Source organism: Podarcis filfolensis, assembly GCF_964270895.1.
Source record: "Podarcis filfolensis genome assembly, chromosome: 1".
In the NCBI taxonomy this organism is placed as follows: Eukaryota; Metazoa; Chordata; class Lepidosauria; order Squamata; family Lacertidae; genus Podarcis; species Podarcis filfolensis.
Window position 1 is genome coordinate 122,090,527 of NC_139604.1, and position 14,972 is coordinate 122,105,498.

The following is a 14,972-nucleotide window of genomic DNA, read 5'->3' on the forward strand; positions in this document are numbered from 1 at the left end:
ATGGAAGTGCTGGGTGAGAACGAGTCAGCAGTAATGTGCTCACAGTTGATTGGCTGTCATCGGTTTAAAAGGGAAACCTGTCCAGCAGTAAAGGTAGTGGTGTAGAGGAGTGTGGTCAGAGAGAGAGAGAGTTAGAGGTCTTCCTATTTGCCTTAAGGTGCAGCCAGGTACTCTATTTGACTGTATGAACTGCTCGTGTATTATAGCCTGTAGATATTCGTATATATTTGTTGTTCTTGTTGTTTAGTCGTTTAGTCGTGTCCGACTCTTCATGACCCCATGGACCAGAGCATGCCAGACACTCTTGTCTTCCACTGCCTCCCGGAGTTTGGTCAAACTCATGCTGGTAGCTTCGAGAACACTATCCAACCATCTCGTCCTCTGTTGTCCCGTTCTCCTTGTGCCCTCCATATTTCCCAACATCAGGGTCTTTCCCAGGGAGTCTTGTCTTCTCATGAGGTGGTCAAAGTATTGGAGCCTCAGCTTCACGATCTGTCCTTCCAGTGAGCACTCAGGGCTGATTTCCTTAAGAATGGAGAGGTTTGATCTTCTTGCAGTCCATGGGACTCTCAAGAGTCTCCTCCAGCACCATAATTCAAAAGCATCAATTCTTCGGCGATCAGCCTTCTTTATGGTCCAGCTCTCACTTCCATACATCACTACTGGGAAAACCATAGCGTTTACTATATGGACCTTTGTTGGCAAGATGATGTCTCTGCTTTTTATAGCTCACAATAAATATACTGCACTGAAGAACCTGGAACTCTGAGCATTTCTGCTAAAGCGCTGTGAAGAATTCGCGACACTCTGAGCCTTCTTCCCTTGGGGGTTCCCCAACTGGCACCTTCCACCTCTCCTCTGCTTCCAGCCATACATTGTGATCATAGAGCGTCCTCTCAGAGGACAGTCCCGTTAAAGCTAATACTTTTGGCCGAGTAAAGCCAGTGCAAAAAAAGTAGGCCATTTATATATACTCCGAAAATTCAGTAGCTGACCAAGAACATCAATAAGACCTCAGGAATAAACATTTGAAGGTTACAAATTCAAGGGCGTTGTAGAGCTAGGCAAGGGTAATAAAGGAAGGACATTTGCTTAGCCTTTGCTTGGAAACACCCATATTCAAAAGAAGTCTGAACGTCAGTCATTTGCTTTAGAGTGTACAAAGGGACTGTATGCAGATAATATACCTGGCGTGTGTTGCTACAGAGGGAAAGGTCACTTTCACTGCAGGCAACAGATTGGTAGAGATATTATGGGTGCAGCAACCTTCTGACATCCTACGACGGTTGCATATCATGTGTGGGGTGTGTGCAAAGGGAAAGCAGAAATGTTTTACACAAACAAAGGCCCCATCTGCATTGTACATTTATTTTATTTTATTCTTTAAAAAAATATTAACAATTTCAACATTTCAAATTATCAAAACAAATCATCTTCATTATTTCCCCCCTTTTTCCCCTCCCCTCTTCCCAAAGAACCCTCCCTCCCTCCCCCCCAAGACTTCCCTCAGTTCCTCTCTCTGATTTCTCAACTCATGTTATTCTCTGGATACTGTAAAATTGTATATATCCTTTTATTATCTGTCTACTATATTGTTGTTGTTGTTGTTGTTGTTTAGTCGTTTAGTCGTGTCCGACTCTTCGTGACCCCATGGACCAGAGCACGCCAGGCACCTCTGTCCTCCACTACCTCCCGCAGTTTAGTCAAACTCATGCTGGTAACCTCGAAAACACTATCCAACCATCTCATCCTCTGTCGCCCCCTTCTCCTTGTGCCCTCCATCTTTCCCAGCATCAGTGTCTTCTCCAGGGAGTCTTCTCTTCTCATGAGGTGGCCAAAGTATTGGAGCCTCAGCTTCACAATCTGTCCTTCCAGTGAGCACTCAGGGCTGATTTCATTAAGAATGGATGCATTTGATCTTCTTGCAGTCCATGGGACTCTCAAGAGTCTTCTCCAGCACCATAATTCAAAAGCATCAATTCTTCGGCGATCAGCCTTCTTTATGGTCCAGCTCTCACTTCCATACATCACTACTGGGAAAACCATGGCTTTAACTATACGGACCTTTGTTGGCAAGGTGACGTCTCTACTTCTCAAGATGCTGTCTAGGCCTGTCATTGCCCTTCTCCCAAGAAGCAGGCGTCTTTTAATTTCGTGGCTGCTGTCACCATCTGCAGTGATCATGGAGCCCAAGAAAGTAAAATCTCTCACTGCCTCCATTTCTTCCCCTTCTATTTGCCAGGAGGTGATGGGACCAGTGGCCATGATCTTCGTTTTTTTGATGTTGAGCTTCAGACCATATTTTGCACTCTCCTCTTTCACCCTCATTAAAAGGTTCTTTAATTCCTCCTCACTTTCTGCCATCAAGGTTGTGTCATCTGCATATCTGCATATCTGAGGTTGTTGATATTTCTTCCGGCAATCTTAATTCCAGCTTGGGATTCATCCAGCCCAGCCTTTCGCATGATGTATTCTGCGTATAAATTAAATACTATATTAACCCTCAATGAATTTGTGTATGTTTATTCAAAACCTGCCAAGGAGTCCAGTTCATTTTTTTTTCTTTTTAAATAATTTGTAAAAAGTTCCCATTCTTCTTTAAAGTCACAGTTGTCCTTATCTCGCGATTTGTATGTCAGTTTCGCCAGTTTTGCATAGTTCATCAATTTCTCTTGCCACTGTTCTTTTGTCGGGGTTTCCTCATTCGTCCATCCTTGTGCTATCAAGACTCTTGCCGCTATTGTAGCATACATAAATTGCATTATACCTTTAAAGCAGTACCATCACCCTTTAAACAGTCGTGGCTTCACACAAAGAATTCTGGGGGCTGTAGTTTGCATAAGATGGTGACAGTTGTCAGGAGACCCTTGATTCCCCTCACAGAGCTAAAATTCTCAGACAGGTTTAATAATCAATTCATCTTCCCTGGGAACTCTGGGAATTGCACCTCTGTGAGGGAAATAGGGGTCTCCAGCTTGGTCTTCCAGATGCTTTGGATGACAATTTTCATCTGAAGCTGATGGGATTGTTGCCCAAAGCACGAGGAGGGCACCAGGTTAGCAATTCTTGAGTTAAAACATCCAAGTCATGACTCCAATGTCTCATTCTGGCTCAGAAACAAGGAAGCAATAAATGAACTCTCGGCATTTTTGATAGTGTGACCTGTGCTCTTTTCCGTTGTCGTGGCTTGGGTTGGGTTGGGTCAAGGTATGAGAAGGGATGTGTCACAGTTCCTGATATACTGATTGTCACACTTGTCAGTCACATTAATAAGCACGCTGACCAGTTCTGCGGGGCCCCTGTAGCTCAAGATAAATTTCCATTGTGGTTCTGAAAATATTCTTTTTGGCATCAATGGAAATTTAAAGAAAACAAGGCCACATTCAAAACCCAGTAGAAATGTCTTGTAAATCTCAGAACTAATGGCCACAATAAATAAACAATAAATGAATTATTTTGTTTGTTTGTTTGTTTGTTTGTTTACAATAAATTAGCTATGTTTGTGAATGATGCACAGGCAAGGCAAACTGTGATAGAGTCATGTTCTTTCAGAGCTTATAAAATGGAACAGAGAAATTAGGGCTCTGGGATACCTTGGTGCTTCTGCCTAGGAATATTTCGTCCCTACAAGCAAGCAACAGTCTGTTCTAGTCCCTTCTCCATCCTCATGGCAGATACAAGCAGAAGTCAGTGCACCTTCAGCTGTACTGTCCAAACAACACATGTTTGGATCCAAACATAGTGGGTAAAAGATAAAGGGCCCCATGATGATTACGGTAAGTCCAGTCAAAGGCGACTATGGGGTTACAGCGCTCATCTCACTTTTCAGGCTGAGGGAGCCACCGTTTGTCCACAGACAGCTTTCCGAGTCATGTGGCCAGCATGACTAAACCTCTTCTGGCACAATGGGAAACCGTGATGGAAGCCAGAGCACACGGAAATGCCATTTATCTTCCCACCACAGCGGTACCTATTTATCTACTTGCACTGGTGTGCTTTCGAACTGCTTGGTTGACAGGAGCTGGGACAGAGCAACAGGAGCTCACCTCATCGTGGAGATTCAAACCGCTGACCTTCTAACTGGCAAGCCCAAGAGGCTCAGTGGTTAATAATAATAATAATGATAATAATAATAATAATAATAATAATAATAATAATAATATTTATACGCCGACCATCTGGCTGCGTTTCCCTAGCCACTCTGGGCAGCTTCCAACAAAATATTAAAATAGTCTGTTAAACATTAAAAACTTCCCTAGACCACAGAGCCAATCCTGCGTTGTATTAAAAGCCATTCGCTGGAGGAAAAGGGATTGTTGGGAAGTTGCATCTCCCCTTCCAAGGAAGAATATTGTTACATGCCACCCCAACCTCTGAGCAGTTTGAGATTCCAGGGACACCAGGCATGCTTACCAGAGTCTGTGTTTCCTTTTAGACAGTGAGACACAGCAGGGACTGTGATGTCTTTAGGCTCAGTGTTTATTATTTTTATTCTTTTTAAAAGGTGCCAGTACTGGGATTCCTGAATTGCAGAGGGTTAGACTGGATGACACTTGGGGGCTTCATCCAACTCCACAGTTCTTTTGATTCTATTACCTTCGTCTAGTTTCTTTATAGTTTCAGTTTCTCAGGGCCTTCTCTGTAGTGGCGCCCGCTCTGTGGAACACCCTCCCTTCAGATGTCAAGGAGATAAAGAACTACACAACTTTTAGACGACATCTGAAGGCAGTTTTTAATGCCTGATATTTTACTATGTTTTTATATATGCTGTAAACTGCCCAGAGTGGCCCGGCCTGATGGGTGGGGTATTATTATTATTATTACTACTACTACTACTATTATTATTATTATTATTATTATTATTATTATTATTATCATCATCATCATCATCATCATCATCATCCCAGTATTGTTCTGTCCACATTTCCACAACAGTTTATTTATTTTATTTGGTGTGTCTACACACACACACACACACACACACACACACACACAGTCCTCATGAAAATTCATCAGCCTTTTAGTGCAAAATTCTCCTAATGACCACGTTCTTGCATGCAATTTCTCCTATTCTAATACATTTCTTGATGTCGTTTTCACTAATAACACGCATTCTTATGCACAGTTTACCCTGGTGCGTGCATTTTTGCAAATGTTGCGCAATTGTGCAATTCAGAGAAGTGCGAGTTTCGAAGGATTCGCTGCATTTCAAAAAGTGTGGATTAAGCATTTCCGCCTTTAATTTAGAGGAATCTTCTGTTTCCCCCCAGTCAGTGCAAAGCATTACGGTCTGGCCAAAATTCATCGAGAAGCAAGCACAGCAGCTCACGGGCCAACACATTAAACGAAAATGATATGAAGCCTTTGAATGTTGCCTCCTAACTGGGAGGAAATGCTTCTTGCATGCGCGCCAAGGAAAAGACCGTGCGTCACAGCCATGTGCAGGTGACATTTGTGCGCCCCTGGAGGGCTCGTTTCTCCAGAATGGTGGTAGCACTGAGCAATGAGGGACTAAGAGTCAGGCAATATGCTGGCTTATCGATCAGGTGTTTGTGCATTAAGGCAGGCTAGGGAAGCTGCGATCATGTGAGAGTCCTCTGCAAGGGATGATTAACAATCACAGCCATGCTCCTGTTTCAGCTTTGTGGGTGGAAGGAGTGTACTTGCACACACTGATCTCAACTTAATCTCTCCCCCTTCATTTTTTGATAAGAAAGAAGCAGGAGATGTAGTCCACAAGGCAATGTGCAAACACTAGTCAAGTGCCCCCTCAATGCCAGGTCCCAAATGGACTGCACCTGCTGTCTCTACCTCCCCAATTCCCCTTAGAGCTAATCCAGTCATCCCTTGTGGCTGTTATTCTCTCTGCCTTTATGAAGTAGCTGTAAATATTCCTTATCTCCATTTTGAGCCACCTGTCTCACATTTAGGGGAACTCTAAATGCAGTTATACAATGAGCTTCTTCCAAATTCTTGCAAACAATGGGGCTATCAGTGGTCATTCTCAAAACAAAAAACCCTCCAGCAACCAAAATCAGTATTAAGGGATATATATATATATATATTCTTTATTACAATGAAATGATTAGCATAACACTCCAATAATGCAATCATATATTCTTTATTGCAATGAAATGATTACCATAACACTCCAATAATGCAATCATAATAGGTTGAATCCTCTGCAGTGTATTTCAATATGTGGCAGAAACATTTCAACACAAAAGCTTCCATTGGTAATCTAATATTACGTTGAAGAAATGGAACAGGACAAATCTGAAATAAATGAAATGAAAATATTAACTGGTCAGCAGTTCTAGACGAAAAAACAACCATTACCATATATGAAAGGAGCAAGCCAATGGGCTTTGCCTCCTGACTATAAAACCTCAGAAGAGGAGGGCAAAACAATTCACTGCAAACCTCTGTAGTAAACAGCAAGTAGATTTTGAAAACTTTCATTCCCTGAATATTCAAATACTGTGGAGGGATTGTAATGGGCCAGAAAAATGCATCAACAACAATCATACTTAATGGACTATAAGTCCACAAAGATGGGTTGTTAGTTTTTGCTTTCTGTCGCATAAACAGAGAGTTGAATTCAGAAAAAAGGAAAGGTCAGTGATTGAAAAGGTTGTCCTTGCACCAGACCTGTCAAGACTAATCTATTGCATCTACAAATTCATGTGATAGACCGTTGCAAAGCTAGTTAAATGTTTTATTGCCTGTGTTTTGTATATAAGCTAACGTTGTTACGACCCATAGTTAAGACTGTAAATAGTAGATCCGTTGACCATGTTAATTCCAGGTTTGGGGGGCAGGGACAGGGGCTAGCACTGGGCCCCCTCCCTTGCCTGTGCCACCCCCATTTGGATTTACTCGGTGATCGTGTTGCTCCTGCGAGCAGTACCTGGAAGCTGCCATTTTAGTGCCCTGGACATAGTGACACTTTAGGGCACCATAGGGAAATAAAATAGCATGCCCCACTGGAGGTTCATAGCCAAAGCAAGAGTATATGTTTGCTTTGTATATATGAATACAAAGGATACAAAATACAAAAGGAGCCAAGGTGACCTGTGAGTGGAATACAAATTTATTTGATGCATAAAACATACAACTTAAAAGGTTCAGCTTAAAATGATAGCTTTGTAAAATGAATGCCACAGCCGCAACAGTCAATAATGTCTACCTGTAACAATGCACGTTGGTAAACGTAATGCATGTCAATATATTCATCAGTTAGGATGTGGTAGTGGCGTATACACTATGCCTGAACCAGCTGTAGAGGACAGTAGGGTGGCAGCACTCACCTGACTTCCCATTGCTGCGGCTTAGCAGGAGGTCGAGGGGTAGGAGCAAAGCAGGGGCAAGGTCGACACAGTGCAAGCACCAGATACGCTCTGCCAGTGCATTTGCACCACGCCAGCCTAATGGCCTCTTCCGCTTCCGCAAGCAACGGAAACAGGACCGACAGGAGAACAGGTGACCATTATCATCACATTACACCATCCACTACTGTGAACCAGATACCTTTCATAGCCAATAGTCAATTAATTTTGGCTAAAATGTCTTCTCCTGTGACAAATTGAAGAAGAACACTAGGAGAACAATTGAATTCTGAACACTATATTGAGCATGAATCCAGACGGTCTAATCAGACAGCCCTGGTGAAATCCCCCTACAGATTCTTCCTTCAGACAAGAAATACCATCAGCTGGGAACAAAGAGGACAAGCTTCATCCTAAATATGGAATATTGTAGCTATGGTATTACCGTATTTAATGCACACCCTTTTTTTGGCCAAATGACGCTGTGAAAATCAGGGTGCATGTCAGATTCGACGGCGCATTAGATTCACGTAACACGGTACTTCGATAAAGCTCTCATTCTAAGTTGGACATGTTTTGAATCACATTCACAGGCTACCTTTCCCTCACTGGAAGAAATGCTTCTGACCATGTCTCAGAGTAATACTAGCTTGGGAACAATGTGGGGAGATTAAAATGGCAGCCGCCTGGTCATGTGGTGCTAAATGCTGAGGGTGGGTGGGGAAATTAAAGGGAGGACTGTGGCGACAGAGGGTTACATATTTGAAGTTAATGTCTTCAGAGCCAATGGTGACTGGTGCCCAATGGAACTGGCAGGGCAGAAGCCAACAGTAGGTGGATCCAGAGGCAGGTAGACCCAGATCTAGTTTTTGCCACCATCCTGCTCCCAGTTCATTGGCAACATTGAGAGTAAGGAGGAGGAGGCTGGCAGGCAGTGCTGCCCCCTGGATTGGTTGTATGTTAGACAGGAGACAGGTGGGGACTGACTGGGGGCAAACAGAGGTTGGTGGGGCAGTGCCCCGTTTTCTCTAATGAACCAGCCTCCCCTGTGTGCTGAGAGCCAGTGTGGTGTGGTGGTTAAGAGCGGTGGACTCGTAATCTGGTGAACCGGGTTCGCTTCCCCGCTCCTCCACATGCAGCTGCTGGGTGACCTTGGGCTAGTCACACTTCTCTGAAGTCTCTCAGCCCCACTCACCTCACAGAGTGGGGGAGGAAGGGAAAGGAGAATGTTAGCTGCTTTGAGACTCCTTAGGGTAGTGATAAAGCGGGATATCAAATCCAAACTCTTCTTCTTCCGTTCACATCCCCTAAATGGTTTGCTCACCCTGAAAGCCGTGCTAGCAGGAGCAGTTGCCTCCTCGCACAATGTCAATAGTGCATAGTTATTTTCATAGGGCCAAGCATATCTCTTTCCAGATAAACATGCCTGGGTTTTTTTTTTCCCCCTGCTGCCAACGGCCCTGTCATATCCCACCATCATCTCTGCAGGGAATGCGAGGTAAGCAATCAAATTGCTTGAGGTGTAAATGCAGAAAACATTGGTACTGCCATCCTTCCATCAAGCGAGTCCCCAGAGACAAGTGTTCCTGTGGAACAAGCACAGCAACCTCCACTCTCTGCTATTATCCTCTGATCTGTAGGCAACCATCACACTTGCTTTGCCTCAGGGGCCCATCCCACTTACAAATTAGGAGCTGAATCCTGGGGCACCAGGGTTACTATGGCAACCAGGTTCTTAAAGTAACTAAAGGCAGCCATTTTGCACACACACACACACACACACACACACACACACACACACACACACTATAGCAGTGCTAAGATTCTCTCATACCTATGCTATTAAGAAACAATAGTTTTCTCTAGAGCAAGGACTGTGCACCACAAATTCTGGATTTCCGGTCTTTCTGCCAAGTTGCAATTTCTCCTACTCATGGGTGGAGAAGCCACAGTCATGCGTGACTGTTCTTGCTAACAGCATCAGACAGCACAAATAGCGTAGTTATGGGAACAGCAGAATCAGTTGAGAGGCTTGCAGTCACGTCTGCATCCATTCTCTGTATTCTTTGCAGCAGGAATGAGGAACTACAGCTCCCATCAATTGCCATGCTGCTTGATGGGAATTGGAGTCCATGTGGAAGGTCAGACGTTCCCTGCTTTGCAACGACCCTGGTCAGGGCTGTTATTCACACAGCAAAGAGGCAGAGCAATGGAACGAAAGGTGAAGGCTTTGGTTCAAGGCTGTGCTCAGCCATGAAATGCTTCAGTTGAGCTGCTAAGTCTAGTTCAATGATGGGGAGCCTTTTCCAATCCAGTGGCCACCTTTTCTGAGCAACCTTCCAGGCAGGGCTGGCCCTACCTTGAAGCAGACTGAGGTAGCTGCCTCAGGCAGCAAATTCTGAAAGGCGAAAGTACCGTATTTTTTGCTCCATAAGACACACCTAGTTTTTAGAGGAGGAAAACAAGAAAAGAAATATTCTGAACGAAACAGTGGATGTATGATTTTTGTGGTGTAGGCTGTAGCCATGGACATGCTATGTGATCTGATGGTGAATTTGGGGTGACCCAATGCAAAAATCATGAGGATCCATGGGTTTTTACCTCCCCCCTCCCAGGCAGCCTCCTTTATCCCTAGCGTCCCTTATCTCCCTCCCCGATCGCTTGCCGATCAGCTGCTTCCCTTCAACACACACTTTCTTTCTTTTTTAAAAAAACAACCATGATCTGCTTTTCACCCCTGGGCAATTTGGCTCCAGGGACCACGCATTCGCACAGACATTTCCCCTTACTTTTTAGGAAGAAAAAAGCGTGTCTTATGGAGTGAAAAATACGGTATCTAGAAAGGTGTGTCATGTGTTCTGTTCTGCAGCGCCTAAGATGACTAGCTGCCCTAGCATGGCTGGTGCACCAATGAGATAACGTGAGGCAACCCACCTCAGGTAGCATGCTCCTCCCACCCCACCAGGGCATGAGCCCAGATTTGGGGTGGGGGAAAGTATCAACGGCACATCTTGCCCCAGGCACCAAAAGGTCTCATTTTGCATGGCAATAGGTCTTGCATTTTCCTTACAGATACTGGTAGGTGTGCAGGGTCCCCTCGCACAGTTGCCAAACATGGGGCTCCTAGGGAACAAACCAGAGTGAAAGTGTGGCTTCAGTTCCTGACTTGCTCACTAAGCAAATTACAGTTCCTTGACTTCAGGCATCACAGGGAACTGTGGTTAGTTAGTTGATAATTCAAAGGGTAACATTCCAATCTTCCTCTACCATGAGAAAGACTGGAGGAAGAACCTCCTTCCTGTGAGATCTGGACCCTGACTATGGGCATTGGATCTTGTGTTGTAAAATGTGGACAACCCCACTATTGCCTGACTTCCGGTGTGTGATTTCAGTGGAAGCAAGGATTTATCACCTTATGGTCCTGTTAGTCATACAGAGGTAGAGTAAATAAATACTCCTACTCAGCTACATTTGTCAAAAAACAGCATTTCAGATGAGTTATAAATATACAACACGAGATGGCGCTATAGAGCACAACACTTTTCTATGTGATTTTACATAGGGCTTTTTCTTCTTCTTTTGTTATAATGATTTAATTCATGACTTATTTATAGCGTGTGTGTTTTTCCTGTGTGTAGATCCACCCCTAGATTGCTAGATATCATTGTGATGATCACTAAACAACTGAACATATATTAAGACACTGGTAGCGAGACATTGAATGATGGGATTGATTTCTCTTTGTCTCTTCCATTTATTACCTTCCATGAAAAATGGATCTTAATGAAAGAAGCCACGAAATAAGTGTTGGCGGTGGAGGAAGAAGGGAACGTGCTGACTGCATGAGGTTTCAGGACATAAAAAAATTATTTGGCCGTTCTGCTTCATTAAATTTTAACTTTAGGAAATTAAGTTGGAGGCACACACTCAATAAACATAAATCAAAGTGCTAGCGTCTGCGGTTCATATCATCACACTGGAATGACAGAGAACAATGTCTTAATTTGGAATCAAACGGAACAGCTCCGTTGACTTGCTATGTTGTCTACCAGCTCCTGCAGAATAATATTTTTGCTGCAACAGTGGAAAGAGCTCGTATCAGGGACTCTTGAGACTTGATCCCCGGAGTCTAAAGCAACCGAACTAGCCACCAAACCCTGGGCAAAGTCCTGTCCCTCTTTATGCAGGCTGCCTACTCATACTCCATGGCACTTCAGGAATCAGGGTGAGGGGTGTGTGGTCAGAGGAAAGCCCACTGGGTGAGATGAAGAAGCCTTGTTGTTGTTTAGTCATTTAGTCGTGTCCGACTCTTCGTGACTCCATGGACCAGAGCACGCCTGGCACTCCTGTCTTCCACTGCCTCCCGCAGTTTGGTCAAACTCATGCTGGTAGCTTCGAGAACACCGTCCAAACATCTCGTCCTCTGTCGCCCCCTTCTCCTTGGGGGAGTCTTCTCTTCTCATGAGGTGGCCAAAGTATTGGAGCCTCAGCTTCAGGATCTGTCCTTCCAGTGAGCACTCAGGGCTGATTTCCTTAAGAATGGATCAGTTTGATCTTCTTGCAGTCCCTAGGTAAAGGTAAAGGGACCCCTGACCATTAGATCCAGTCGTGGCCAAATCTGGGGTTGCGGCGCTCATCTCGCTTTATTGGCCGAGGGAGCCGGCATACAGCTTCCGGGTCATGTGGCCAGCATGACTAAGCCGCTTCTGGCGAACCAGAGCAGCACACGGAAACGCCGTTTACCTTCCCGTCAGAGCGGTACCTATTTATCTACTTGCACTTTGACGTGCTTTCGAACTGCTAGGTGGGCAGGAACTGGGACCGAGCAACGGGAACTCACCCCGTCATGGGGATTCGAACCGCTGACCTTCTGATCGGCAAGTCCTAGGCTCTGAGGGCCATAATTGATCCTTAGGCTTGAGGTTCCTCATCCCTGTAATAATGTTTAGCTATAGAAGCTGGGATGCAGGCAGAGGAAGACAACAAGTCCAGATCCATGTTTACAATCCCGATGGCAGAGCCAGGGGCATAGTTCCAGCTCCGTATGTTGCTTGGCGTCCCTGCTGAGCAATCTCTGGCTGAAAAGCCACTTGCTGTTGATCTCAGCCATGTGGTTCCTCCATCTAAGCGTTTCTCAAGCCAGGATGAGAAGAAGCCACAGGCAAGTGCCCTTTCCCACCTCACAACTGTAAGATACCTCCACCACCTGAGACCTGCACAATCTCCTCCCCCTATTCCCTGCTGCCTTTGCCTCGCTGCAATCTGTTTTGCCTCATCCCTCTTTTTGGCAGGAAGTGATTCTGACAGCTGGCATATCCTGGTGGATTGGTTCAGGCCCAGAAACTAGGTGATGCTAAGAAGGAAACATAAGAAATAAATGAACGGCGCACGTTTTTTGCTCAGCTTCAACCTGCTTGCTCCCATTAGCCGCAGCTGACCCGAGTTTATCTGAATATAAAACCAGCTACAGATGGCATCCTCAGCTGCAACCTGAGACCTGTGTAATTGTCACTTTTTTTTAGTGGATCAGTGGCCCATCTAACCGCCAGGGTATCATCTAACCAGCAGATGCTCTGGAGGAAGCCATGTGTAATTGCGTTACGCTATGTCTCTGGGAGGTGGGCTTGCTTCCTGGCTCCAGCTGGCAAGAGACATCTATTCCCTTGAGGGTGAAGGATCAATAACCATTGTCTTTTCTGAACTGACTAATACGATGCAAATGCTGTTTTTGTCTAATCCTTTTAAACCCCATCTCGGTTCTTTCTTCATTGTCTCTGAGGAAGCATAAGACTGTCATTTCCCCCCAGTCCTATTCACGGGTGGTGCTTTTAAAGGAATATCCTCGAAGAGCGATGTAAAAGACAAGAATGACTACAAACCTGTTGCTGTTTTCTTCTTCTTACCTATTGAATTGTAGGATTTTAGAGTTGGGAGGGTCCCTGGGGGGTCATCTAGTCCAACCCCCTGCAATGTAGGTATTTCTTTTTTAAAAAAATGTTTTTATTAGCAATTTCCACATAACAAAATATCAAAACATATCATATTCATTTCCCCCCCTCAAACCCTCCCCCCCAGAGACTTCCCTCAGCTCCTCTCTCTGATTTCTCAGCACATATTACTCTCTGCATGTTACAAAATTATACATATTCTTACATTATCTATCTACCATGTTATCAACCAATAAATTTGTGTATGTCTATTCAAAACCTGCCAAGGAGTCCAGTTGTCTTTTTAGATAATTTGTAAAAAGCTCTCATTCTTCCTTAAAGTCACAGTTGTCCTTGTCCCGCAGTTTGTATGTCAATTTAGCCAACTCTGCATAACTCATAAATTTTTCTTGCCACTGTTCTTTCGTTGGGATTTCCTTGTTCTTCCATCCTTGTGCTATCAAGACTCTTGCCGCTGTTGTAGCATGCATAAATAAGTTATTTGTTTTTCTTGGCAGGTCTTGTCCTACAATCCCTAACAGAAATGCTTCTGGGTTGTTGTTTTTACAAATGTCATTTTAAACATTTTTTCAATTCATTGTATATCATTTCCCATTTTTTTTTTTAACTTCTCTACATTCCCACCGCATATGATAAAAAGTCCCTTCTTTTCCTTTACATTTCCAACATATGTTTGACCCAGTTTTGTACTGCACTGTAGGTATTTCAACTAAATCATCCATGACATATGGCCACCCAACCTCTGCTTATAAACCTCCAAGGAAGGAGAGTCCACCACCTCTTGTGGGAGTCTGTCTGCTATGGGATTGGCTGAATGCAGAAGAGTGGCGGGAGAAGCCAGCTGGGGAACCCCCAAGGGAAGAAGGCTCAGAACCAGGGAACTGGCGGTAGGAGGACGATGAGTGGTCAGAAGGAGAAGATGGGGAGGAGGAGATGTCAGAAGCTGAAGAGGCAACAGGGTTTGGTGAGCAGGGAGAAGCTGGGGCAGAGAGCAGTCCTGATTCAGAGGCTGGAGAGGAGGGAGCCGGGAGACACAGAGCTTCTGAAGAGGCCAGGGAGTCTTCCCCTCCTGCTGCAACCTGCTCTCCTGCCCACTGTGATCTCCTAGAACATGCAGAGAAATGAAGAGGGCAGAGGAGAGATTGGTTGTGCACAGACACAGTCTCTGGTTGCTTGGAGAGAGAGAAACCCTGCAGAGGAGGGGACTGTGGGAAGGCAGGGACATTCCATCCTTGCAATTGCCTCACTGGGGCAAGACCTACCAGGAAGAGTTGCTGGGATCACTAGCCTGTGCTGTTTTGGTTTCTTTGAATAAAGAGTTAACTTCATTGATGCTGTGTTGTTGTTTTTTATCACTGACCTACACCTCGCTCCAGCCCCTGTCACTGCCCCACTGCCAAACAGCTTTTTAGAGTTTTCTCATTATTATAATGAAGAGTATAGCACCTTAGTTTCCACCCTCTCTCAATCTGCGCCCCGTTCCCTTTTTCATTAGGGTGTTTTCATTTCTGATGTTCAGCCATTTGGCATCGTATCTGATGTCCTCAAGTTCGCTTGCTTAAATAAGGGTTAGGAAAAATTACCGTATTTTTCACTCGATAACACGCACCTGACCATAACAGGCACATAGTTTTTAGAGGAGGAAAAAAGGGAAAAAAATCTGAATGAAACAGTGGATGTATCATTTTTGTGCTTC